Source organism: Calidris pugnax, unplaced genomic scaffold (genome assembly GCF_001431845.1).
Source record: "Calidris pugnax isolate Ruff unplaced genomic scaffold, ASM143184v1 scaffold38, whole genome shotgun sequence".
Lineage (NCBI taxonomy): Eukaryota > Metazoa > Chordata > Aves > Charadriiformes > Scolopacidae > Calidris > Calidris pugnax.
The window spans coordinates 20,955,954-20,979,519 of record NW_015090995.1 but is presented as its reverse complement, the minus strand read 5'-3'; the positions used below and the strand labels follow the sequence as shown (position 1 = coordinate 20,979,519).

Sequence of the window (23,566 nt, the reverse complement as noted above, 5' to 3'; positions counted from 1 at the left end):
GCGAGGGAGACTTCCTAGAGTTTGTTTGGCATAAAGAAGCTTAACTTATGCTTTGCTGTTCATGTTTGTGATGTGTTCGCCTGGTCTCTGTTTGCAAAATCAGAGTCAGTGGGCCAACACTTAAAATCTTTGAGATCAAATTGCTTTTGAGGCAAATTGCTTTTGACTTTATGATAATCTCAGCCCGGGAGCAATAAAAGGCTGCATGAAAACAAACACAGGAGTTGGTTGACCTGTTGTTTGCAGATTGACTCTGACAGCCTGGCCAGGGGCTCGCCTCTACCTAAAGGCATTGGAGAAAGCATATGCTGTGCCGACCTGAGCTTGCCAGCAGAGGAGATAACTCACGTGGGGCATAACTCACACCTGACTTCTCCTTGTTGTAAATATTGTGGTCATATTAGGATTTTTTTTCTTAACTGCTCTCAGTGCTGTCTCGGTCAGAAGCACACGACTGACTCATTCTTACATCTGGGCATTGACGTCATCATGATGCACTTTTCATTTCTAGCATGAATGTTCTAGTCTCTCCAGTAGGGAATTTAAAATGAATACATGTTGCCATTTATTATTGATGAGAAGTAAATGAAGTAGAAAAATGACATTCATGGGCTTTCCAACTCATTCTCCATTGCATTGAACATATTGGACATCAGAGCCTGTCAACACAGTCATCTGAAAATGTCTCCTTCAGTGTTTCACTCCTAAGAGCCTGAATTATTCATCAGAGATTTTACTATGTTAACATATTCTTATGATCACATTGAATTTAATTCCAGTGCATGAAAAAGCAAGTTCGCTGTTTCTGTTTGCATAAAAACAGATAAATGTATTAATGCTTTATCAGCCACCCTTCTAAATCCATTGTAGCAAGTCAGAGTAGAAGGAAGCGCAAAGTAATGTCAGATCACGTAAAATTAAAATGTTTATAAAAGCTGAGATGATCATGAAGCACTAGTGGAGAAGTTTCTAGTTCTTGGATGAGTGGCGTGAAACAGCAGATGTCTGGATTTAGGAAGGTGCAGTGTTTTATCCTGTGGGATGGGGAGGCACAGCAGGATGCCCCCTGTGCTGGGGTCCAAGCGTGCGGGACATTCTGTTGTGTCGGTGAGCAAAAAGGCACTGATGACTTTTTTTGAAACCTAATCAAAGAATTGTAATTATAGGGCTATTTACAAGCTTGGCAATATATTTTCAGGGTTAACACTTACACGTGTCATAGAATCACAGAATCATTCAGGTTGGAAAAGACCCTTGGGATCATTGAGTCCATCAACCCTACTCTACAAAGTTCTCCCCTACACCATATCACAGAATCACAGAATCGCCTAGGTTGGAAGCGACCTTAAAGATCATCTAGACCATAAAACAAACAAACAAACAAACAACAAACAAAAGAACCCCAACAACCAACCGACACTAAACCATATTGCCAAGCTCCGTGTCAACTTGTCTTTTGAATATCTCCAGGGATGGTGCCTCAACCACTTCTCTGGGCAGCCCATTCCAATGCTTGATAACCCTTTCAGTGAAGAAATTGTTCCTCATACCCAACCTGAACCTCCCCTGGTGCAACTTGAGGCCGTTTCCTCTTGTCCTATCGCCCGTGACTTGGGAGAAGGATATCCCCCAACACCACATCTAAACAACTCTTAAACACATTCAGGGATGGTGACTCAGCCACCTCCCTGGGCAGCCTCTTCCCGTGTCTGTCTGTCCATCGCTGTGGATGGTGTCATGGGTTTGGTTCTGCACATGGAGCGTTGTTTAACCTAGGAGTGGAGGTTAACTTTGGAGCAAAGGAGTGGAGGTTAACTTGCTGGAGCAAAGCTCTGCTCCCGAATCCACACAATTCATCTGCTCTGAGCGCTCATTTGGAGAGAGAAGATGATGGTGTTTCTGTGCGTTCAAAATGTTTGGTTCTGTGTGGCCATAAAGCCTCTTGGTGGCCGTTCCCTGTCAGCGCAGCAGGGACATCTTGGGTCCCGGGTAGATAGTGGGAGTGGTGGTTCCCAGTGTCCACACCTGCATTTGGGGAGAGGACCAGTGCTGTGCACAAAGCTAAATATTTTGACATAGCATGAACAGACTCCAGGAAACACGTTTTGAGTCCCAAGTGCCTCTCAAACAACTGAACATCCGTGCTTTTGCAAAAAAACCCCATCTCTTAAAATTACTGGCATCACTTAAATGTGTGTCAAGTATGAATTTATCTTAGATGCTGAACTGAAAGATAAGCATAAAGTAGGCCTAACAGCAAGATTGTGGGTTCTTTTCTTTTTTTGGTTTGGGTTTTGGTTGGGGGGTGTTTCTTTTGTTCCCCTGCCAGTTTTCTTTCTTTCTGTTGGGTTTTGGTTTGAATCAGATCGAGCCCTATTTTTAAAAAACTCCCGTGATTTGAGATTGCTTAGAAAAGTTTATTTAAGAAATCCCGGTCCACAAACCTTCTTGAATAAGATGTATCCAGTGACTCTGCCGCTGACACAGAGCTGGTTTAGAGGATGTCGGCAGAGGGAAGAGGGGATGATGTGTGGAGCACAGATTGCCTGACACCGTGGGGAGCCTGGAGTCTCTCTCCATCCATCTGTCTCTTCCCTCATCCATTTTAAAGCCCTCTGCAGTTGGTCGCCTGTATCCCACCCACAGACCTGATGGCCCGGATAGAGTCTGGGCTTTCTGTCTGATGGCTGGAGCAGGGTTTCCTGGGCTGGGGGCTGCCAGGAGCCAGGGTTGAGGGGTGCCCGGGGGTGGTGGGTGAGCCCTGAGGAGCTGCAGAGGGGACCCAAAACACTCGTCAGAACTAAAGTGTCCCCTCTTCTCCAGGGTGGAATCCTTCAGGCAGAACAGTGGTGTTCTCCACTCACTTCTACTAGAGTAGGCAAACCAGCAGCACGGTAATTATAATCTGCCTGTTTTGAAAACTCTTTATTACTCTCTTGCCACTCAGCAAGCATAGGCTTTTGATATATATATATATCTGGAAAACACACATATAAGAAAGCATTAGAGGTGTTTGTGTGTCTAAAGTACTGCGACTCAGTGGGGAATATTAAAGGAAAGACTATTTTAAAATTTGCTGCCTAGGGATACGTGAGTATTTTTGTAACAGGAACATTTATGTAAAACCAACTTAATTTCAAATATTCACACTTTGTGAATGTGAAATTCAGCATATATATTTGATTATTGTTGGGAAGGGGTGCTGCCTTGCGCCGACTGCTAATGATTGCATTGGTATTGCAGCTCATTGGTAACAAAATCATGACAGGCGTGCATGCCTAAAAGTTTGACTGCTGCATATTTCCACCTCGGGTTTGCAAATGCAGTCCTGTCGAACACTTTGCAAAGAAATTAATAAGTAATGCTGAATCTGACGCCTTTTGCACTACTCCTACCTATTTTGCAAGCAGAAAAAAAAACTAAATTCAGAAACAAAATATTAATTGCTAATAACTGCCTAAGCCTATATGACCTTAGATTTCCTCTGGAGTTTAGCATTGAACAAAGTCTTTTTAAAAAAGCCTTCATTGTGTCTTAAGTCACTGTTTTTAGCACATTTTCATGAGGTTTTGAGAGCCATATATGAACCATGAATGTATGTCGTGTAAAGGAGGTGGAGAAAAGGCTACAGTAGATTTCATAAGATGGTTTTGTGAGGGAAGAAGGCAGTAGGCAGTACTGAAGCCTTTGTGTCAAGTAGAAGCATCCAAACTTCAAGCCCTGTGTGGTTCTTCTGCCCAAGAAGTACGCCAGTTCCCAAAACAAAGCAACCCTCACCCACCCCCAGCCCGTACGCTCTGGATGTGAATATCACCTCCGTGATGCATGACGACTTGTGAAGCTCACCAAAAACACCCTCTTCTCATTTCAGTTAATGCTTTTTGGCTTTTTATTTTCTACTTTTGTGTTTGGAAGTTGTTAGTTTTCAGTTCTGCCCTGTTCCCCTCTGACTTCTAGTTTGGTGGCAGACTTTCACAGCTGGAGCTGCACTGCCACTTGGATCTTTAAGACAGTGGGTTTTCAAAATGCCTTTTATAGAGTTCTGCCCTGTTCACCTCTGACTTCTAGTTTGCTGGCAGACTTTCACAGCTGGAGCTGCACTGCCACTCGGATCTTTAAGACGCAATTGTTCAAATTTGGTCTTGCACATGAAGAGTTGCTTCTTGTCTCTAGAATTTCATGTAGTATGTTCTTGGGAAGGAAGTAGCAGCAGGAATGTCTCCCCTTTAAAACTGCTCCACTTTACAAGGTGAAGGGCTGAAGGCTCCAACAGCCATCCCCTTCCCAAGGGCTGGACTTTGTCTTCAGGATGGGAACGGCTCCTGGAACAACCCTACACATGAGGGCTCTCAAGGGATGTGAACGCCAAACAGAGCAAATCCAAACTCAAAATGAACAAATGAGCACAAAGCCCCCCGTTCTTAGCTTTCTTATCAGCATGATGCTTTCTAGGAACTTAATCTTCTGCACTTTGCTTTGATTACAAGAATAACCAAGTCTTGCAATAGTGGTTTGTTTTTTTCATATATTGATTTAAGCTGCAATTTGATATATAACTAGTGGATAACATATTCTAGGAATATACTGTTATGCTAAAATATGATTGAGACCTGCAGTTCGATGCATAACATCTATTTAAAGTAGCCATGTAATTTATTGGAGCTGAGATTGTACTGAAATAGTTCTGCAGTTTCATTATCATTTCTGTAGGCAGACCTCTGATCTAGATAACCAAGGGAGTGCTATTTGGGAAGAAAATATTCTAAATGCTTTCCTCTTTGTGAATTACAGGGGGATAAAAGGGGGGAATACTTCCCTTGTGAATCAAAGGATGATATTTATTTCTCAAGTATTCCAAGGCTTGCTTTTCTTGAAGATTAAAATAGAACTTTGAGAGTTTTTCACCTTAACAAAATGCTGGGTTTCTAAAATGGAAAAATTTCTGTCAGTTTTTCTTGTAGAGTTATTTTTGTCTAAACTGTGATTTTTCAGCCCATTCTGTAAATGTGTGCTGGACCTCTTCTGCAAATCCATAATGCAGGTTTAGCAGTTCTGAACAACATACATGTCTGTAGGCTCTGCATAGTGGTAGGAAAGGTATCACCCTGGTATCTTAAAAACTGGGTTCCATCTCGGAAATGTCGAATTGTTGGTTTTTATGTAGAGACTTTCAAACAGACTTTCTTTCGGGGGTCGGTCTCTTCTCCCAAGGAACAGGTGGTGGGACAAGAGGAAATGGCCTCAAGTTGTGCCAGGGGAGGTTCAGATTGGATATTAGGAAACCTTTTTACACTGAAAGGGTTAGAATGGCCATTGGAATGGGCTGCCCAGGGAACTGGCTGAGGCACCATCCTCGGAGGCATTTAAAAGATGGGTAGTGCTTAGAGACATGGTTTAGTGATGGTTTTTTATCAGAGATAGCTGACTAGATGATCTTAAAGGTCCCTTCCAACCATGACAATTCTGTGATTCTGTGAAAGCTGCAGTCTGTGGGTTTCTCTCTCAAAAGTGGCTTTGGGCAGGACCTGCTCACTGCCCCAGCCTTTAGGGCTCCAGAAGCTGCAGCTCAGAATTGAGACTTGAAAATTGTTGTGAACATCTTGGCTCTGCCATCAGCAGCAACTGGTGACACATGTGATGCAGGCGGTCCTTCATTTACCTGTGTCCAGGTTTACATTAGCCTATGGACAACTCTTGGCTACTGCTTTTCTCTGCCCAGCCCTTTCCTGCAGGGCTCAGGAGGCGCAGGGAGAGGTGAGCAGAGGGGCGGCAGCGAGGGCTGTGAGAGCTCTGCTCTGAAAACAGAATCACAGAATCACAGAATCGTAGTGGTTGGAAGGGACCTCAGAGATCATCGAGTCCAACCACAAAAACAAAAAAAACAAAAACAAACAAACAAAAAAAAACCCAAAAAAACAAAACCACAAAAAACACAAACCACCACCGACCACCTAAACACATAACAACAAGCACCAAACCAAAAGCCATCACCCACCCACACAGCACCCCACCACAAACCAATAATCTTGGGCACTAGAGCATGCCCTGAAGAGCCATGGCTACACGTTTCTTAAATCCCTCCAGGGATGGTGCCTCCACCCCCTCCCTGGGCAGCCCATTCCAATGCTGGATAACCCTTTCAGTAAAGAAATGTTTCCTAATATCCAACCTGAACTTCCCCTGGCACAACTTGAAGCCATCCTTGCAGCATCCCTGCAGCCTGGGGCAGCCACAAGATCAGATTTTGCATCATGTACAGCTGTGGTCCTGGCTTTCAGAGAATCACTAAAGCTTCTGCACATCATTTGTTTGTTTGGGTTGTTTGTATTTTGGGGGTTCTTTTGGAGGATCTTTTTCCTTAGCACTTCGTGTGCTGCTAATAGCATGTGACGAAACGGGAAAAGGGACTTCCCTGAGAGGTTCAAATTAACAATTTATTTGGACTTCACTCAAGCTGCTGAGTCTGCAGCATGATTTTGGCAGATTTCCTTGGCTGAAAAAGCTTGAACTGTACTCTACACCTCTCCTTCCCTTGGTAGCAAAAGGACAGTTGACCTCTTGTACCTGTAAATGTTTTAGTGAGAAATAGGGAACTTGTGTAAAGCTCCAAGCCATGAGAAAGCTGCCCTGGGCAGCCAAGGAGATCTGCAGGTCTAGTCCTGGCTCTGACTAAAACCAAAGTTTTCATAACATTATTATTTTTTTTACTCAGTGAAATACCAGATTGCTGATCTCTCTGACATGTGTCATAAATATCCATTGCCTTTATGTGGTCTGGTGGTTTGGGGGAGAAGTGTTCTTAAAAGCTCTTTTTTTTTTTTTTTTGTGAACAAACTTTCTGATTAAAACTCTTCTACAGAAAGAAGCTTTCTGCTACTTTTTATTTTGGGGGAGGAGGAAGGGAATAATCGTTGCATATGTGTAGGTAGTGTTAGAACTTCCTACTTTTTTTTCATTTTTAGGCCCTTTCTTCTTGGTACTGTGGGAGCATTTAGCCCATCATTTTCTTGTGAAGCTCTCTAAGCAATAAGTGATTTATGGTACACTGTTCAGTAACCTGCATGTGCTTTTTGGCAAACTTCTCCAGTGCTGCAAGCTTTGTAGTCTGGGAGAAATCGGAAAGCTAGGGAAGGCTGTTCATAACAACTCCGTGGAGCTCGAAATACTGTTGTTTCTTTCACTAGTAAGATGGGATCTTTGGAAGGTTCTTAGGAAATATATCCTGTAGTTCAGAGCTGGTAAAAGAGGAGCTGGGAGGGAAAAGGTAGGGAGCTGCAAGGCCATTTGATTGTGCTGCAGGCTTTAATGTCTCTCTGGTCTGATTTCAGAGGCTTGGAGTCACACTTTGCTTGCTCAGCTAATAGTACGCAAAGTGATCGTTAATCAAAGTAAATAATGTGGCCGTAGCAAGAAACACGAGGCAGTGAATGCAGAGAGAGTTTGCATTGATTCCAGGGGATTTTGGACAGATGGGTATCGTCTCCGCAATGTAAATAGATAAGGTTTCAGGTTCATGATTAGTTTTACACTTCACCATGCGTCACCTGGGCTGTAGTTACGGTATATGAGCCCTTAGCTTCTGGGAAACGCTGAGGGTTTTAAATGCAGCTGTAAGTCTCTTTTCTCTTTAGTGTGGGCCAAAATCATGTTTGGCTGCCACGTGTGAAGGGTTCCCAGGAGGAAGCTGCTGTCACACCAGGTCTCCACTTGCCAGGTTCACCGGATCATCATCAGGATTTGTGTCACGCTCACAGAAAAATATTAGTGAGGAGTCTAATGAGGTGATCGTACTTTTAATATTTTGTTGATGATGCATAAATTTTATCTGCTGTTCGGAAGGCTGCACCAGAATCAAGCAATTTGAAGTGAGAATGTGCTAATTATGGAGCAGGATGTAAATCCAGGGTCCAGCAGGCAGGCTGTGTGTGGTACCGGGGTGGGCACTGCGGTACCAGCCACGGGGGAGGAGAAAGCCCTGCTCAGCCGGCAAGAGATGCTCCACGCTTGAGCTGAGAGCATTGGCACCTTCACAAAGAAATCCTGCTTTACCTCAGTAGCAGCAGTTCTCACTTAACCACGGAGCCAGGGCTGTGAGCTCGTTGCTTTAGCACTGCAGGAGGATTTTTTTGTGTGTTCTGTGTCAATCAAGTTTTCTCGTTTTCTCTCTTTACAACTTTGGAGGAAAAAAAAAAAATATGTTTGAAGTAACGTAATATATTTTTTGGCTGGTGATGGGGTTGGTGAGAAATTGCAGCTGCTGGGCACTCCTGTCTCAAGGATGGGGATTCATAAACTTGGGATACTGGGACATCTTCACTCTCCAGCCCCCGAGCCCCCAGGCTGGCACAAGAGCTGGCTTTGCGGTGAGGAGGGGAAGGCAGTGAAGCCTGGGGTGGATGGGAGGTTGTGATGGATGATAAGCTCTGCTTTGCTGGGAAAGTCAATCCCGAGTGAGTTTATGGCGCGCTTGGATTTCAACCCAGAATCAACAAAATCCAAGCACTCGGAGTCATAAACTCATGAAATAGTTCAGGTCAGACAGGACCTCTGGAAGTCTCTGGTCCAACCCCCTGCTGCAACAGGGCGAGATTAGATGAGCTCTCTCAAGACCTAATCCATCTGAAATTTGGATTATGTCCAAGGCTGGAGAGTTTCATCCTTTATGTTTTCATGTTTAGATGGTATAATTAAAAAATCTTCCCTTACCTTACCTAATTATGGAAGCTACAGAACATGATTTTCCACAAACATCAAAATAACGCAGGTAGGATTTGACTGTTAAGTAGCAGCTTAACTGGGAAAGCCACCTAGGTAAGTGTTGTTTTACTGTCTCGGGACTAGTTAAGGCAAATTGTGCCCCTCGTGAGCTGAGCTGCTGACCTGGTCGAGGCAGCACAAATTGCTGAATTGTTATGGCTGGGCATGGCTGGAGGTGGTGATACTGAGGGCTTCCACTGCTGTGAGGAAAAACCCAAGACTGGTAAAGTTATAGCCCAGAGAGAAAGATATTTCCCATTTCTAGCCCTAGCACCCTAGCATCAGCTTTTTTTTTTTTTCTTTTTTTTTCTTTTTTTTTTCTTCCCTCCCCCCTCTGGATAGAAGTTTAATTCTTCATTCAAGATTTTTCACCTTCAGTTGTGAAGGTGGTACACAAGAACCAGGTTGAGAACAGGATGTTAGGTAAAACATTTGGGCACCAAAAAGGCCATCCACAAGCTAGAGTAACAGGAAAATTGCAAGCTTCCTTTGTCCTCTTTTTCCTAATCATCAGAACAAACGACTTTGTTTATATTTTCCCTAGATTAGCCTCAAGTGTTTTTATAAACATATGTATACTTTGAGAAGAATTTGGGCCTTTTTCCTAGCAGGAAAGTCTCTTAATTATTATCCTTTAAAGATGCATCATTGTGTAATTTGTAAGAAATTTAAGGGGCTTGGAAAATATTCCCTTTGAAACCTGCACTGCATTTTGTCTGAAGAGTCATAACTTTCTATAGCTGTGCATCCTGGCAAGTGTTCAGAACGTTTCTGTGACCTTTTTGCTGTATGGGAATGTTGCAGATGTGACCATATAAAGATAATCTCTCTTGTAATACCCTACAACACCATAAACTCTTGTAGACCTGCTAATGAAAAGTTACCTAGTAAGCTGGCACCCAACCTGGTGGGGTACAGTGAGCCTTTAACAGTCGGGCTCCTGCAGGGGATTTCAGTTAGGTGCAGCACCACAGTCACTTTGTTATCTACAGACACTGTGGTTGGGTGTTGTGTTGTGTGGCATCTTGGTTTAGATGAAGCCGTATCCCCTTTGCAGTTGGTCCTTAACTGTGTAGGATGGAGCAAGTTCTGGCGATGGGGGCCCAAGGCCATGGTTTGGGTTGGCTCCCCGTCTCTGAGACCGACGCTGTGCGGCGCTGAGCAGGAGGGTTAATTTTTTCCCTGCTGTTTTTTTCCTTCCCCGTGACTGCGAATAAATCTCCGTTGCTTGCAGAGGATTTTGAGAATGCAGATATGTTAACGTTGGCTGGCTCAGATCCCTTTTGTAGGAAAACCCTTGGAAGGGCTTTACAGAAGCTGTAGAAGACTGCAGCTGGTACGGCTCTGTAGTGGGTCCAAAAGGTCTTTTGGCACAGACCCTGATCCGAATGAGGAGGAAGGGCCTCGACAGCAGGAAGAGGGTTACAAGCCATGGAAGCTGCTCTGCTCCCCTGGGTAGTGCCAAGGGGCGTATGAAACACTCTTGCCCTTTCCTCATACAAATCTGCAGCTGATGCCCTCCTTCTCGAGCCTCACACGCATTGAAAATTATTGTGATAGTACGGGTGGTCAGCTGAAAAAATCATGGCTTTTGTGTCTAGGGTTTGCTATTATGCATTTGATGCTCTGTAACTCAGCAGCATTGACTGTTAAAAATAGTTTCAGCCTTGAGCACATGGAACTGCAAACAGCCCCGTGCTTTGGTGGCAGCGGAGAAGCGCGAGCGGCTGCTCGGGGAGCACAGCTATTCACACACAAATCCTCTTTGTCTCCCCAAACTGGTACCTGGAAACTCATCGCTGCAGTAAGTGTGGCATAAAAATTCGGCGTGCCCTATGTTACACTGGTAGAAATTTGAAAACTGTCTGTGCACATAGAAGTAATGGCACTATAAAGAGTACGTACAAGTAGGTAGCAGATATGGACTGGTGGTGTCTCTCCAAGTAAGGAAAGATCTCAGGATCCGACGTGGCTGCAAGGTGATTCCTTGGGTGCCAGAGAAACCAGTGGCAAAACTTGCTTGGGCTTCAGAGGGACTCTAAGGTGAGGGGGCATCTGCCTTCCCCTCCTGTAACTCAAAACTTCTTTATCTTGGGAATTATTAAGTGTAGTTGTGTAGCTGACAGTGTGCTGGTGAAAGAAGCTGTAGGAAGAGGACAAATAGTAGTAAGGAGATAGGAATGGAACACATTCTGAGATGAAGGATGGCATTCACGTGCCAGGCTGGCAAATTAGAGACAAAAGCTAACGCAGAGCAGATTGTGTTAAGTCATCTGAACTACTCTCGTTTACACATGGTGCCGTGCAAAGTGACTTTGGAAATGATTTGATTTTCTACCGTGCGCACCGGGAGCCCTGAAAATAGCACAAATACTTGAGCAGACTTGCTTAAAAAACTGAAAATTTTCCCTTCTGTGAGAGCTCCTTTGGTTGTTGTGGTTTAAAATAAATCACGTTTCCATGCATTTTGACTTCCTTGGGCATTATGGGAGATTATAAGCTACTTCATATGCAGGGTGACATTTCAGATGTGGGTGTGTGGCGCCCTCACATACATTTTGCAGCTATTTGCTTTGTCACTTACTTCATCTGTATGTGACCGGTCTCCGTCAGCGGAACTTGACATGTTCTCCGAAGTTCCTTCAGGCTCCAGTTTGCCAAGAGGATCTGTTTCTTCATTAAACTGTAAATATGTGGGCACTATCACTCAGCTTCTCGGCCGTAGCTGCTAATGCTATAAACAGTCTCTGGGGCTCTTTGATCCCAAACCACTTGGTGACTCTTGCACGCTACAAAGTCCTCCCCTACACCATGTCCCCAAACCACTTGGTGACTCTTGCACACCTGATGGCAGCTGTAGTTTGGACCAACCAACCCAATCAAGGAGGCCAGAAGGGACTCCCGTGGAGACCAGAGAGCCTTAAGCACCAGCCCTGTAGTAACATCCAAGAGGTGGTGAGAATCAGAGCTGCTTTAGAGGCTGTGGGGTGGCTGAGGATTTCCTGAGATTGGCAAATAGTGAGCTCGGCCAGTTTGGAGGTGCCTTTGCGGCATTGTAAGGTGCATCTAGTGGGGTACCTGACTCATAGAATCATTTAGGTTGGAAAAGACCCTTGGGATCATCAAGTCCAACCATCAACCCTACTCTACAAAGTTCTCCCCTACACCATATCCCCCAACACCACGTCTGAACGACTCTTAAACACGTCTAGGGATGGCGACTCTACCACCACCCATCTTGCTGAATAGGTCAGAGGAGGATGGAGACAGAGAAGAATGCCCAACGGAGTAAAGCAGAAAGGCTGAAATGGAAAAAATGAGAAGAGAATTTTCTCCCAAAGAGACCAGGTGCCAGAACTATGCAGCTGAAGATGGCCCTTGCTTGTTGTGAAGTACCACCAAGTACCTCCCAGCAGTGGCTCTGGCAGCAGGGAGAAATGTGATTTATGTAGTGTGGGACTGTAAAGAAATGCTGAGACCCTGCAGGTCATGCTGGGCAGCTGTCTTTGAGCAAATAAACCTTCTGGTCCTCTAGGTAACAGTCAGCTGTGGAGCAACACCTGGAAGCTCGTTAAATATCACAGATAACATTTAAACCAGAAGCCTCCCACTGCCTCTGAACAGCAAAGTCAACTCCTGTCTGCAGTTAGAGGTAAATGCTCTCTCAGCACAGAATGACACGATTGTCTCTGCTGTGCGCTTTAGGATCGGATTTGGACCGGTAACACCTTGCTCTGAGGTATGGAAACCTGGGACTGGGATTTTTTTTTTTTAGTACCTCACCTGTGTATTGGCAGTTTGCGACCCGCAGCCAGGACACCTCGATCCCTCTCAAACCAGCGCAGCCTTGGGCTCATCCTTCCCAGAGGTGGGTATGATCAAGAAAAGAACTCGCTTTACTTCTTTGGGAAGTGATCACAGCTATTGCCTACTTATGGAGATTTGTCCCCAAAGGCAACATTCAAATTTATCAATTGATATCATTCCAGCTTCAAAAAATAAACACAGGGACATTCCGGTGCCTTTTCTCAACAAGGTTTACTCACCTATTACTTCTCATCAACTGCAATATCACAGGTTTTGCAAACAAATAATTTACTTACTGCTAGCTAGTACTTCTTACTGAGATATTTTTTTTCCTCAGGATACTGTGAGAGACATTTCTTTGATATGATTAACCTCAACGATACCCTGCAAAATAAGAATAACTTTTGTACAACTGAAAAGCTTGCTGGGACTACGAGAGAAAGATACGATTTTAAATTAAAGATTGACATATTGGTTAAAATACAATTGAAAGTAAGGAGCGACAGCTGCGCTTGTCCAGCATGGATCCTGTTTTCTTGTTTGCAGAGGTTATTTATTCAGTCATGCACTTGCAAAACAGCCCAATTATAAAAACAAACCCTAGCATAATTATTTTTTTTTTTCTTCCAAGTGCTTTAAACTGAGGAACTGCCTGAGTAATTCTCTTCTGAGTAGAAGTAATTACCCAGGTTTGTACTTGGTGGCTTTCCTTTTATTAAGGTTTAGAAGCAATACTGTATTTTGAATCCCATTATTCTTTTCATCCCTGGCGTTAAGCACAGTGTTAGTGAGCCAGCGGAGGGGCACCGGGTCAGCACAAAGAGGTTTGCTTTGCTTGGGGAGGAAAAACATGATTGATGTTTATCAGTGGTTAATAAATTCTGTGGCTAAAGTCAATCCGCAGCAGCAGCAAAGATTGTTTTATAATGTGATTTCCTCCGTAAATGACATTATAGAATTTCCTTGATTATTCAACTTTCTGGTTTTGAAAATTTCTAATTTATTTTGGAAGCTGGGTGGTAATGAGCTTGCAGGCAGCTTAGCACGTAATTTCCAACTGGCAACAACACTGGTCTGTGATTGTGTTTTTGCTTCTGATAGTGTGTGTTTGCTTCATGCTTTACCAAGCGTTAAGGTAAAAAATGCACTCTGTGGTAATTGGGAGCCCTGCCTGTGCTCCCCTGGGGAGAAGTTGAGTTTAGGGGTATCTTATCTATCAACATGCCCCTGGAAGTAGGTCTGAGTCTCTTGGTGAAACCCTTGCAGTAGGAGATGGCACTGGGGAAGCGGCTGTGTGGCTGCCACCCAGGACTATATGATGATGAATTCCAATTGACAGCAAAGGGATTGCCTTCATCCTGCACAATACTTCTTTTCTCATGTCAAATGGACTTAGAAAATGAACTACACCTTTTCTGTTCCTCTGTGCTGTGGCTCCAGGGCCTGAGGAACTGGATTTGGGCCATGAAAACTTGTCTTCTGGGGTGTAGGGACTTTCTGGGGCCACAGGCTGATAGATCCAACCCAGCAAGGACTGACCCTGGAGTAGTGGCACTGAGCCTGCAATCTGGGACATAGAATCACAGAATCTTCTGGGTTGGAAGGGACCTTAAAGATCATCTTGTCCAACCGTCAACCTAACTGACAAATATAGACACCCACACAACAAACAAGGAGCATCATCACTAAACCAGACCTCCCAGCACTACATCAACCCGTCTTTTGAACACCTCCAGGGATGGGGCCTCAACCCCCTCCCTGGGCAGCCCATTCCAATGCTGGATAACCCTTTCAGTGAAAAAATTTTTCCTAATATCCAGAAAACATGTGGCCAAGGCTCCCTCAGCTCCAGGAGGTTTCCTCCCTGGCACCTGGGGGTTTGCAGCCCCCTTTTCTGAAATGGCCAAGCTCTTGACCATGGCAGTTTCCCCCAGAGCGATGCGCCCACGACTGTGGTGAGACATGGGTCCAACTGTGTCTCTTGAAACCAGTGCTTTCGTCTGCACCTCCAGTAGCACTCACAGCTGGTCTGTGCTAAATGAAATGTATGGGTTTGTTGATTTAGCCTTTATCTTAAGAGCAGGGTTTTCAAATAATCGGGCATCAAAGCCGTCATATTTTGGAAAGCATTGTACTCAATAAAATAAGCAACTAAAGCCATCATCCTCCAATATTCTCACAGCAAGTAAATTTAAAAATCAGGTGGAGTTGGGGGCTATCACAGCAATTAATATGCTGAGACAGGGTTGAGACTAGATTTTTGGCGAGTCAGAGGAATTAATCCTGATGCTCAAAGTGGATTTCATCCTTTCCATGTGGGGTTCAAACCTTGCTCCTCCAAAAGAATTAGCACGCTGACCACAAACTCAGCATGAGTTAAATAAGATAAAAATTGACACTTGTTATAAATCATGATGGGTAAAAAAAAAAATACTGTTTTGAAAACTTAAGGGAACTATTATGACGTCTTATACCAATTGTGTATGAGTTCACAGAGGAGATATAAGGATGACTACAGAGCTCATGTAGGCACTGTTGTTTTAGAGTTGGGGTCAGTTTCTAATTTGGCTTCTTTCTTTCAAAAATTCTTCCGAAAATTCTTTACTGTCAACAATAATTACACATTTTTGTGTTGAACTTCTTCATACGCTTGCCTTTGGTGGTGAGGAGAGGTGCACATATGGAGCTGTATCATGCTCTGTGCCGGAGTGAGTGCTCGTTAGCCACCGCTGATGTCTGAAGCTTGGAGATGTTGCACCATGAGGATGTTGTGTTGTTTTTTGAGCCTTAGGTTGCAGGTGAAGAAAAGTTTGATATATCTGTTCTGGATATTTATAGAGGTTTATTTACATGAAATTACTTTGAATTGCAGCCTATTTTCTCCCTGCCTCACCATTTGAGGGGTCTAGCTAGGGAAGGGAGGCAACCTTGGGTTGTGCTGCAGGGTCTCCTCTGGGGTACAACTTGACATGTTGGCCAACAACCCATCTGAAGAGCTTTCTGACTGATGGCTGTGCCTAGCTGTGGCCATCAAGTTATACATATGGAGGTCGTTAGAGGTTATAGGCTGTTGGTGGCTTTGGAGAGGCCAAGGCTTGGGAGCGAGTCCCCACATGGGCATGTCCCCAAAAGCAGAGGCACGGGGCTGCGGCGAGCACCTGGAGCTGGCCCAGGCACCGCGCCAGGACCACAGCATCTTCTCAGCAGCTTTACGGGAACATAAGCAGTATTTTCTCTTCTCTTTCCTGGTGTGACAAGTCCTTTGGAAATAACAGCAAAGAGATCTTTCAGGTATAGAGGGAAGAGGGGATTAAAATGGAAGACCAGGTTTTTATAGAAATCTGCACCTCTGTGTAATAAAATATTGAATGTTATGAAGTGAATTCAGCCTCATAAAGTGAATTTAGCCTCATTTTAGTCCTCTTAAGGTCAGAGGATGATAATGTAAAGGAAAACCTATTCTAGGCATTTCTTCAGGCAGTGCAGTTACTTCATTAGCCTTTAATTCTTCTCGCTTCTGCTCTCTGACAGCTTTTCAAATCTCAGGTTCCTGCTTTTTGAAATGCTTTGATGTGCTCATCTGTCTGACAAATTGTTTAAGGTCTTCATCTTAATTTAACATTTGTAGATACCCACAAAGAATTTTGTTAATGAAGTCTTTAAAATGCTAAATGAAGTTCTAGTTTTCTTCATGAATAAAGTTTTACCCTTGCCATTATTTTTCCTTAGGAATGGTGTTCCTACTTAACATCTAGAGAATTGTTATTCCTACAAAGCAGCAAGGGGCTTTTAGGGCTGGGGATGTAATTAGAACCATAGAATCATAGAATTGTCTGGCTTGGAAGGGGACCTTTCAGATCATCAGTCCAACCATCAACCTAACTCTGATACAAACCAACACTAAACCATGTCTCCAAGCACTATGTCAACCCATCTTTTGAATACCTCCAGGGATGGTGCCTCAACCACTTCCCTGGGCAGATGAGGACTTCCCCATTAAATGAGGATTTTCTATTTCTTGGCAGGAGGTGTGGGGCTTTTGTAAAAAGAATAAGAATATGACACAAGCCTTTGATACATCAGAGGCATGAGGGCAAAGCAGTTGCCTGACCTCAGATTAGGAGTGCTCCTGCAAATTGATTTATAGGACTCTGTTGTCTGGATTGAAGCCGTGGTTTTCCCTATCTCAAGTTTGGTGTAAGGTAATGAAATTGAACTGAGCTTTGCTCATAAACTGTGTTCATTAATTTTGGAGCTACTGACAATGATAGCAATCCAAATTCCTGAATCTGTAATGTGGGACTGATGGGAATAATTCATTGCAATTTTGGAGCCTGATTTGGCATTTCAGACCCATAACGCGAGGCGCAGCGGCTATAAAAGCCTCCTTGAGGCAAATGGAAGAGACGTATATAAGAGGAAAAGGTTGACATTAAGAGGAAGAAAACACTTCCAACAGGCTGGTGAAATTAGGAAGCCATGTCTGCCTGACTGTTTAGAATATTTGGGGCTATTATGGGAGCCCCTCAGAGGTGTTTAGGGACCGCTGCAGCCCAGAGGACAGACTGAACCATGAGGAGCACGTCCACATTGTCCTACATGCCCTCATTGACATTGGCATCTGCCAACTTCCAGTCGAGTCTGAAACTGCTTTCTGCTTGAATCACACACAGTATTTCTTTTCTGTAGTAATGTTTGCATTTTTTTTTTTTTAAATATCAAAAATTTAAAAATCTGGTAGTAGCTTTCCTGGCAGTTTGAATGCCAGTTTTAAGGCCTTTGTCATAACCTTGGTCATCAAAACGTGATCTCTTTTTGAAAAGCCCCAACAATCTTTTTTTTCTTTTTTTTTCAAGGGGAAACTTTGGGGGGAAAAAGTACTTGTGGAATGTAGAATTTGCTATTGCTTTTAATCTGCCAACAGCTGACAGTGTTTTGGTTGTTTGCTGCTTTTTTTTCCCTTTAAGTGCTTTCCCTCACAAATGAAATAATGCAAATACTTTATTTGCATTATCTAAAATAATGTAAAGTTATTCCGTTTGGCTGATGTGTTGGTTCTTCTTAATTTTGAAACAAGAAATATTTTGCCTCTGGCTGAAGTTAAGACTCAGCCCTGCCACTAAAAGGGAGACCTCTCCATCCTAATGCTGTCTCGTTCCTGAGATAGGGACTTGAGTGATCTTTAAAAGTGAGACAGCCACATCAAGAGGTTTGACAAGATTCATAAAAGTCCAATTAGAAAATTCATTTTAACGCTAGGCATCCGGTCCCTTTTATCTCCCAAGTAAAACCAATAAAAGTTTCATCACGTAACAAGTATATACATATTTATTGTGGAATTAAATAATTTTCGTGTGTGATTCATCTCCTTGTATAATAATTGATGCCCATTAAGGATTCTGACCAGGCCATAGCTTTGTCATAACGCAGTTTAGCATTCCGTGTGCTGTTCTCAATTGCCCTGAAATAAAACTTATTTTCAGGAGAGTTATGAAAGATCTTTTTTTTCAAGAGTTCATCTGTTTTCTGAGTAGCGCCGCCTTGGCACACACTCAAAAAACCCTGACTCAGCACCTTTACATTGAGGGTTTTTTTTAATGGCTCTTTTAACTACTTCTGTAAGTTGTATTCATTTTAGGATCGTATTATTTTCAGTTGGTGGTTCTCAGCCACGGGGAATAACCTCCTCCTCCCTGCTGCAATATTGTGAAAATTAAAATTTCCACTTGGCTGTTTGATTACGGAATATGAGTTTTGTGAGACTCGTAATGATGTGGACATTTACGGCGTGAGAAAATCCAGACGTAACATTCAGATGGTCAGCAGCCCTTTCCTCCCAATTCCTCCTTTTCCTTTCAATTCCCCTTTTTGTGGCTCTGGACCTGCCAAGCTGCAGCGTGTATTGCCCCATGGCAGACCTGGGGGAGCTGGTTCTTCTCCCCACTGCCAGCCCCTTCCTCCACCCTAGGGCTTGTGTGTGTGACACTGAGCAGCGTGCTGAAATTGTGCAGGACCTTGACATAAACGTGATATTTTGGGGTGGATGGAGGCGTGGGGACGGGGGCAACAGCTTCTCAAAGTGTGGGATTGTGGCCACTCCAACATCCAAGCGGCCCATGCTGTGGACTGGATGCTGTGCACCTGCAAAATTATCCATTAGGAAATGATTGGGAAAGGTGAATGAATTCTGCGAGGCTTATTTTAATTGCATTTATCACAATTACATGCCGTTCATTTAAGAGGATTTCAGGAATCTTAAATATAGCAAGCGGGGTTTTATATGAGCAAATTCCAGGGAAGAAGATACCCATCGTGCTCCCACTTGATTTCTTGGCCGTAATGAGTTTAGGACAGTTTTAAATTCCCAAATTGATGACGTTTAAAACTTTGCTGGAAGTTGCAGCTGCTCAGTTGTTAGTCCTGTTCACACGGGTCATTAGGGAGTGCAGCGTTTTGGCTGCCCCGTAAGAAACGTATTTCCATGAGCTCTAAATATTATTCATTGGTACTGACCTTGCAGTAACAATATTTCCCAGAGGAAACTCAAGTTTTAAGGCTTCATAATTTTCAGTGTAAATCACTCTGTAACCCTGCATTAAAGGGGAAAACCCTCATAAGAGATTTACTTCACAACTGTAATTATAAAAATAACGTTCTAATCTGAAAAAGGACAAAAAAAGACTAATAAATGGAAAAATCCAGAGAGAACCCCTTAACGTCTAAACCCAAGCCAGCCCAGTGACTCAGATATTATTCGTTGTTATTGCTTAGTGCTCTTTAAGAACTTTCTCAGGGACTGTCTTGAAAGACTAATAACTAAATGAAATAAGCTGCGCTTTGCCTGTCTTTGGTAGGCAAGGTCTTAAAACTAACAGTGCCAAGTGTAGCCTCATAGTCCTTAAACATTAAATAAGTATTTTTGCAAAGCAGTGGTTGTAAGAGGGGCCCTGGTGTGTGTTTCTTCACTCCTCTCTGAGCACTCGGCCCATTATTTTGGTGAGTCCCACCTGGAGGGACAGAAATAAGAATGCCTGTTCTGGTAGGAATGGCTCAGGAACTTTTAGATAGTGACAAAATTAGGCTTGTGACTATGAACTCCGGGGGTAAGTATGCTTCATCATTCCTAAACAGTTGTCTTAAATTCGACCCGAATGTTTCCTGCTGATAGAAAAGCTACTTCCTCCGTTTTTGGGTAATCTCCTGAGTCAGAACCTTACATGATGTCCGTGGGGTGGGCAGCGAGTGTCGCTCTGTGAAGGACAGAGGGAGCTAACCTGGGATTCGCCCTCCCCAGTGAGCCTGTTTGGAGGTCGGGCTCTCTTTTGGCTGCCTGCATGGCTGTCACCCAGGATTAAGAGCTGTCGACATCCCGGGGCTGCGGCGGGGGCTGCCAGCAGCTTGGATGAGGACTGCAAAGGACGCCTCAGAACGGTGTGGGCAAGGACTTCTGGGAAGATCATGAAAAAATAAAGTATGGCTAATGGACCCGAGTCCCGCTCTCTTCCCTTTTGGCAGTCGTTCATGGTAACTCAAAGTAAGTATAAAGCCTGGCGCCAAGACAAAACGCTAGTGATTTATGCTTGCTTTAAGAGATCGAAAAAGCCAAGAGGGATCTTTAAGGGCTTCCCTGAATTAATTCATCTTTGAACTAAAGCTGGAAGTTTCAGCCAGACCTTGCAGGACTGTAGCTGCTTGCACCATGGCTGTAGCACTGGGAAGCTTGAGCTCAGGGACCATCCTTGTGGCAGGGCTTGGGTCCAGCTGGGCACGGGGACAATCCCACCGGCAGGTTTGGGGGCTGGTTTGCAAGCTCAGAGCTGAGCAGGGGGAGAGCTTTGCTGGATGGGGCTGGGGGGGGCTCTCTCCTGGGGTGTCCTGCATCTGCTACCCCATGGTGACATCCTGGTGTGTGGGGACGAGCCTTGCTGAGCATCTGGAGACTCTTGAGACCAGCATGGGTCACGTTTGTGATGTTGAGCATAAATGATGTGGCAGAACTGCCAGGGCAAGGAGCATGTGGAGAGTTTTCCCCCTTTGGCAAGCGGGTCAGTGGGAGCCAGTGAGCATCAGAGACTGGAGGAGAGGGTATCTGAGCTGGGCCTGATGTCCTGCTCAACCAGGCACTGCCTCCTGTTTCGGGCAAGACCCCTTTGCTCCTGTGAATCAGCTGGGGGGGTGCTGGAGCGTGTCCAGAGGAGAGCCACCAATCTGGTGAGGGGTCTGGAGAACAAGTCCTATGAGGAGAGGCTGAGGGAACTGGGCATGGTTAGTTTGGAGAAGAGGAGGCTGAGGGGAGACCTCATTGCTCTCTACAGCTCCCTGAAAGGAGGGTGGAGAGAGGTGGGGGTTGGCCTCTTCTCCCCGGGGAATCATGACAGGAGCAGAGGAAATGGTCTGAAGTTGGGGCAGGGGAGGGTTAGATTAGATCTTGGGAAGAATGACTTTGCTGAGAGGGTGGTCAGACACTGGAACAGCCTGCCCAGGGAGGTGGTGGAGTCCCCATCCCTGGAGGGATTTAAGAAATGTGTAGACATGGCATTGCAGGGCATGCTCTAGTGCCCAGGATTGTTGGGTTGTGCCTGTTTGTGGGGGTTTTTTGTTTGTTTGTTTTGTTGTTGGGTTGTGGGTTTTTTTGAGATTGGACTCGATGATCTTAAAAGTCCCTTCCAACCATGAAGATTCTCTGATTCTGTGACCTGTGAAGTTTTTGGATCTGCCTTGTGTTCATCCTTGATGGCATCCTGCAGATCAATTCCATCTCCAGGAGGACGTGAAATGTCATGGCTTTTTTGTTGTTATTGGGTTGTTTGGGGTTTTTTTTGTATCTTAGTAACTTAGACCTGGTATTTGTATTTGAAATCAATACATTCAAAATAATCCCCTTCAGAATTAAAGTGGCATCTCATAATTTCTCTATTAAGATTTAAACCCATCATAGTATCTTAAATTTACATAAACCCAATATTTAAGCATTAAACGTTTCCTAATAACATGTAAAGAAAGCTACAGCCCGGGGAATTCTCTGGCTAAACACATGAAATTATGCTTAGTTGCAAACCATTTTAGTCTGGTAAAGTGGCTATCATCAGTCCTTTCTTAGGCAAAGGTGTAGGTGAGGTGAAGTCTCTTCTACCCCTTTGATCGCATTAGAAATCAGCAACAATTGGCTCAAGTCCCTAATTATGGAGATAATTTTCTTCATATGATGACTCTCATTTAAATGCAAGTCATGTTTGATGTTTTCTTTTGTAGCCAGTGCACCTATTAAAATACTTTTTTCTGTATTGTGAATTGAGTTCCAGCTTCTACCCAAGAGCAGCTTGACACAAATTGCAGGTAAAATTAATCATTCAGTAAAAAAGAAATGTAAAAATTAGGAAAAGGTTTAGTTGCAAACCAGTGTGATGTCAGCATTAAAAATAAAAATAAAAATTGAAGTTACTGTAGCAACACGACCAGTGGTAACTGTTCCCAGGCAATCAGAATCCCTCTTTTCCTTTGGGGGAAAGTTAACAGGTGACTGGGATTATAGAATTGTGTGTCAGGGGCAGAAAAGAACTGGTAAAATGTGGGGAGCCCAGTCGAACTTCACCAGTGAAGAAGGGATGTCTTCTGCTCTAAGGCATTGCAGGAAAGGATTGTTGTCTGCTTTTATTTTAGACATCTATTCCCTTTCTTATGCAAAGCATATATAACAGAGAGCATCATTAACCTTCCTCCCATTTGGGGAGGAACTGGTTGACTGCACCAAAATTATTACAGGTGATATATTGGGTAACAAACAGGAATGCTAATTGGAGACAATGTTAGAGGAGAAGTGTCTGAGGGACAGAGGGAAAGGCAATGCCTGCATCTGTCTCGTCCTCTGTGCAGAGGAGGGCTGTAAAAGGGAAAATGACCAAGGGCAAAGCTGAAGCCCCGTAGAATTGCTGAGGGTTTATGTGCTTGCTGTACCCTGCCTTGGTGGCAGAGAACCTGCCACTTTGCACCCAGATTAACTTCGGCCCCCGCCAGCTTCTGTGGGATGAAAACTTGAGTGTGGTGGAGAGTGTTATTGCCTGCTTTTCCTGGCTGAGAAAAGGCTAAATTGTTCACTCTTTGCTCTGCTCCATTCTATTTTCTTTCCTAAGTGTCTTCTATAAAATCTACATACCCCAAACTGCCTGTGCTGACATTTTAATGAGGAAGCAGTGATGTCCTCATACCCTGGGACTTCGAATGTCCCCAGTTGAGTCGGTGTAACTGACTAAAGGTAGATGATGGCAGGCTGACAGGTCTGTGCTGCTCTGAATTGCTTGATGCCCACCGGAGAAGATGCAGTTCTGTGTTAAAATTGTGCTGTTTCTTGTCAGAAGATGAAAATGAAGGTTAACCTGCCCTCTTATGAACGTGTGGGTGGGGATTGCTGTTGTGGGGTGTTGGGTTGGGTTTTTGCAGTGGGTTGGCTTTTTTCCTAGATCACCAAGTGTGCTGTTGGTTATGAATTAGAGGTTTTAAATCAGGCCTCTGGAGATATGCAGATATCTTCTTACTATCCCCTTACATGCCATTAAACCATTCAAAGGAAAACCGAAAGCCATTTTCTGTAAAATAATAATTTTCCTTTGCTTTAGTTAGCAACTATGGTCTACACAGTCATACTTTCAAAGATTAGAACAAATCGAAGTAACATTTTTAATTGTTTGTGGGCTAGGAGAGAAAAAGACCTGCAGTTGAATCTGAGATTTATAACCCTTGCAGTTCATTCTTCTCAAGTTACTTCTTCCCAAGATCTGTAACCACGGTATCGTCCCTGTTTCTGTCTAACAGTTAATTACATTAGTTCACTGACAAACTATTATTAAACAACTTCAGTCTGCTTTAATAGCTAGTTTTCTAATTAAATATCTGTAATGATTTTGTTCTCAGTCCTGGACTTCAGGCGTCTAATTTGTTGCTATCCAGTGTCTTGCATCTTTTATGTATTTTTTTTTCCTTCTCAGACATGTTCGTGGTAGGAGGC

General features: G+C 43.9%; 1 protein-coding gene across 3 annotated transcripts in view; it reads left to right on the top strand.

Annotated features, from left to right (window-relative positions):
- HTR2C (5-hydroxytryptamine (serotonin) receptor 2C, G protein-coupled) overlaps window positions 1-23,566 on the top strand; it is a 200,317-nt gene that overhangs the window by 53,257 nt on the left and 123,494 nt on the right. Inside the window, exon 1 of one of the 3 annotated variants that reach the window (XM_014955382.1) lies at window positions 19,817-20,098. The exons of 1 other annotated variant lie outside the window; for it this stretch is intronic. The gene's annotated coding sequence lies outside the window, so the exon portion shown is untranslated. Of the gene's footprint in view, window positions 1-19,816; window positions 20,099-23,566 lie in introns of those variants that run through there. One more of the 3 variants, XM_014955379.1, reaches the window with a different exon arrangement.